The sequence below is a fragment of the Mastomys coucha genome, unplaced genomic scaffold, assembly GCF_008632895.1.
Source record: "Mastomys coucha isolate ucsf_1 unplaced genomic scaffold, UCSF_Mcou_1 pScaffold13, whole genome shotgun sequence".
NCBI classification, from domain to species: domain Eukaryota; kingdom Metazoa; phylum Chordata; class Mammalia; order Rodentia; family Muridae; genus Mastomys; species Mastomys coucha.
Genome location: NW_022196895.1, coordinates 48,774,794 through 48,779,336, shown reverse-complemented (window position 1 = coordinate 48,779,336; position 4,543 = coordinate 48,774,794). Strand labels below are relative to the sequence as shown.

Genomic DNA, 4,543 nt, shown 5'->3' with positions numbered 1-4,543 from the left:
CCTCTCCTCCTATTGATGATTGACTTTGCAATCCTCTACCATACACACGCTGCCTGAACAATCAGACCCCTCCATGTGCAGTCCTTGGTTGGTGGTTGAGACCCTGGGAGCTCTGAGGGTACTAGTTAGTTCATATTGTTGTTCCTCCTAAGGGGCTGCAAACCCCTCAGCTCCATTGGTCCTTTCTCTAATTCTAAAGTTCCCCATGTGCTACCCAGATTGGCCTGGGGTAGAGAATAATTCAACATCCTCTTGCTAGCCAAAGAACTCCCGTACAGTGCAGTGGTATGCAAATAGGCTTGTTTCGGCTCCTCTTTGGGGTGGCGATGAATCCCCGGTAGAGTTTCAGAGTCCTATATCTTCACTCTGGCCCATGGAGGAGTCTTCCTACAGAAAGAGAGGTTGCATACAGCCCAGGGCATTGGCAACAGCTCAGCTCATCCGCACTCAAAGCATGCTCTCTAACCTCTCCTGAGGGAGCTGGGCCTGTGTCTTACCTGCCTCTCGCGCGGGAAGACGGTAAGGCACTATTGCTGAATAAGACATCACCTACATGTTCCACTGGACACTGAGAAACTGAGCGGTGCCTACCTAGAGCCTTCACCCCTGCTGACGAGTGTTCATGGTACTGGGAGGCACAACACACACTACTAGAGGAGAAAGGTGAACACCAACCCTGCTACCAACCCTTTGATCTACAGTGGTGACCTGTCTGCAAGATATGCTGGTGTAATAGTGGCACAGAAGTTGTGGGAGTAACCAACCATGATGGAATGGAGTTAAGGCTCACTCCATGAGAGGGAACCCATGCCTGGCACTGCTCGGATGACCAAGAACCTAAGACAAGAGAGGCCTTGGACTTAGGGGAAAACCAAATTCTACTTTTCTGCTAAAGGAAAATAACAATAAAATGGCTCCTATCAACATTCTGCTACCCATGGAGAAAATAACTCACTGCTAAGTCAACATTGATTTCAGAATATATAAAAAGTAAAACTAAACTATGAGGAGAAAGCCAACTTTTAATTTGTTTTCTTAATTGAAAATAAATTGTTTTTCATATAGTATATTCTGATCACCATTTTCTTTCCTTTGTCTCTTCCCAGATCCTCCCACGTCCCAGTCCATCCAACTCCATCCCTTCTTTCTTTCTCTTTAGAAAATAAACAAGCTAATCACCAAACCAGAATTAAAGCAAACAGAGGTGTGTGTGTGTAATGTGGTGTGTGTGTGTATGAAAAATAAAAAGCTGAAGAAACAGGAAACAGAGACACACATACACTTGCATATGCAAGTGAAATCATACATAAGCAAAAGACAATTAAGGTAAAAAACTAAAAAGTGCCCAAACAAGGCATTGTAAAACAAACCATTTCCAAAAATCCCATTAAGTTCATTTTGCGTTGGCCATCTATCGCTTGGGATGGCACCTCCTCTGAGCGTGAGTGTGCCTCCACTGGTGAAAATTAAATTGTTCGTTGTGAACAGTTGTCAGTTGAATATAGCTTCAGGGTGAAGGATGGAGACCTCACATCCAGTTCTTAGTGCTAGGATCCTGTCTGGATCGAACCTGTGTAGGCCCTGTGCATGCTACCGGTCTCTGTGAGTTCCCATGAGCATGGTGTATCTGGAAATGAGTTTCTTAATGCCTTCCACCCTCTCTGGCTTTTACAATCTTTCTGTCTTTTCCTCCACAGAGTTCCCTGAGCCCTGAGAGGAGCATTTGTTAAAGGCATCTCATTTAAGACTGAGCGTTCCAGGGTCTCTGTCCATTGTCCAGATGTGGGTCTCTGTATTAGTTCCCATCTACTGCAGGAGGAAGCGTCTCTGATGATGGCTGAGAGGCAAGAGAGGGTGTGAATCTAAGCAGCCATCTTGACTTGAAAGAAATTTGATTTTTTTTAATTTTGATTTTAACTATAGACTTTTCAACATTTGACCTGATTACAACTAAAGTTCTTAAGAGGTGTTGTAAACAGTTGAATGTGAAATACTCTAAGTTTTACAAAAAAACAAAACAAAAAAAAATCAAAGATGGCATAGAAACTAGAATTTTAAGTTTAATTCATTTTTTTCAAGGAAGTATTCTGTGCCCTTTCACCAATTTTCTAGATTCACAAAAATCAGGAAAGCACATCACTGGGAAACAAAGGGTTAATCTCCACAAGGTAATGCTGACAAGCAGGTGTGGGGTTCCAGAACAAAACAGTATTTGGGATACAGAAAGTTCCTTTTCCTTAAACTTTTAAAAAGTGACACAAAGTTGCTCCTTAATTAAGAGTCAAATTTTTAAACCACTACTAATTAAGCAGATGTTGTTGAGAAAGATGGGAGTTCCCGATGCATTGATTCACAAAAAGCAGTGGCCATCGTAATACAGGATCCAAACCTTCTGGGAAGGCAGAACAAAACACCCCCCCCCCCAAAGAACTTAAATAAGATTCAGAGTTGTTCTAAAAATGGTGTGAGTCAATACTTAATCAATCAGGACAAATCTGTTTTTGTATAAAAATTTAAACACACACAATGAACACCTTGAGACACTTCTGGAATATCTAAGGCAAAGAATTAACAAACAAACACAGTCTTCGCTGGTGAGTGAAGCCCTCCGTTGTTGTGGGCTGCCGCTCAGCAGCACAGTGTAGACGCAGTGTGATAGAGCCATAGATCATGGTAATAACATTTGCAATAAACAATAACAGAACAAAGCCAACATCTATAAGAATCCCGGGAGGAATTTACGTTATCCATAATTTTTCTTTACATTTGAGAAGCTATGGCAGGAAAGGCCATTACATTCAATGGCACCAATTAATTTCTGCAACTTTTAATGACATCTTTCTGAGTAAAAACCTCACATAATGCCCTGGGCACATGATGGATAGCAGCTTATGTTTGATTTGTACTGGATTCCTGATTTTTTTTTCTTTTAGTATTTTTAAAGAGTCCCTCTGCAGCCAATCAAGCAATCAACATGAAATACTCAGATTCTCTCTTGAAAATACAAGAAAACAGAAAAGACAACGTGGCCTCCTTTGCTGGCTAACGTACGATCGGTGATGTTATTTAAGGAGTTTCCAGAATGATGGATTACAGAGATTTTTATTCCTGGAGAAAATGACAGCCAGAGAGAAAACCATTTAATGCTTGTTCTGCTCAGAGTGTCAGAGTTATAACCCTTCCTTTAAATATAGGTTTGTGATACATAATTTCCTTTTATTGACTTTTCTAGACTTTACAAAAAAAAAGTATTTCTTTATATCTTAGAAAATACCTCCAGTTTGTGATATCGGTGGAAAGACTTCAATTGAACAAGGAGGACCACACAAGAATTCGCTCATGATTTGGAGGGCAGGAGGAGAAATGAAACCTTGATCAGAAGAGGGGCTTGGCCACAGCACCCTCTCTTTAGCTGCATAAGCTTCAGTCAAAATACGATTGAGTAGTTTACAAAACAGGTTAGATATGATTTAGGTTAAACCAGTATCTTTAGCAGTCTGCTAAGAATACTTAAACACCTCCTGCTAGTGACTGTTTAAAAGGCTCTCCTGTATGGAAGACACACTCATCAGGGAAAAGGTGGTTAGCATCTATGCAGTGGGCATCTGCAAAGCACAGCTGGGCCAATGGAGGCAAATACTGCCCAGAACTGTTAGTAATAACCATGAGGCGAACATGCTAAGTCAAGAGTCAGTGACCTCAGAATTCCTGTCTGGGACAGTGTAGACAAGGTTAAGTTCTCATGCTTATAAAGTACAAGCTAGAGGAGGAAGGTTTACAAAGAGTAAATGGCATGAGGGCCAGAAATAGGTTGTAGAGTCCGGCTTACTGAACTCGTTCTCAAATCTTTGTCTGTAAACAATACATCTTGATTCCCTGAAAGCGGCACGAATAAAAGGTCAGTGGATTTTACCACTTAGAAACTAAAGCGAGAATTAGTGGGACATTCTCTTATCGGTGGGTAGCCTAAATATTTCTGAGCTGTTTTAACCACTGATTACAATGCAAAGGATCTCTTACTTAACTTTGAGCAATCTCGTGTTTATAGTTAGAAAAAAATATCAGTGTCCAGGTACGTAGGTCCTTCATAAATATCTCCCTGACTTAAAATGTCTGTAACTTGGGCTTGGGGAAGAGTCCAGCAGCAGAGTGCTTGCCTGAAGTGGGCGAGGCCCTAGATTAAACTACCAGAGGGGAGAAACAATCCCACCATGTTTCTAGAATTATTCAAGGTCCCTAATGTATTAACTAAGAATTCCAGACTATCCAGAGAACGCTGGAACTCTACAAACCTTTACTGACAAGGTTTGAAGCGATAGAAAGCTAGGTTAGAAATGGGGAAGTTCAGGTTTTCCTAGGACTGTCAGTTACAAACAGCTAGGTGGTTTGGCAGAGAGGGTGCTATAGATTAAGTTCTGATTTGAATAGTTAGCGTGGTGGCCTGTCAGGCCACAGGTGACAATAATTATTGCTCTGGAGCTATTTTCTTCACAGCCTTTACCTATAAAATTGCTACCTAATTCTTCAGCTTCTATTCCTTTCT

The 4,543-nt window shown here is 41.2% G+C and overlaps 1 long non-coding RNA gene across 1 annotated transcript in view; it reads right to left on the bottom strand.

Annotated features, from left to right (window-relative positions):
* Nucleotides 1–286: 286 nt before the first annotated feature.
* LOC116087164 overlaps nt 287–4,543 on the bottom strand; it is a 16,466-nt gene continuing 12,209 nt past the window's right edge. The window contains exon 2 of the long non-coding RNA XR_004117283.1: nt 287–387. This is a non-coding gene — a long non-coding RNA (uncharacterized LOC116087164). The remainder of the gene's footprint in view (nt 388–4,543) is intronic.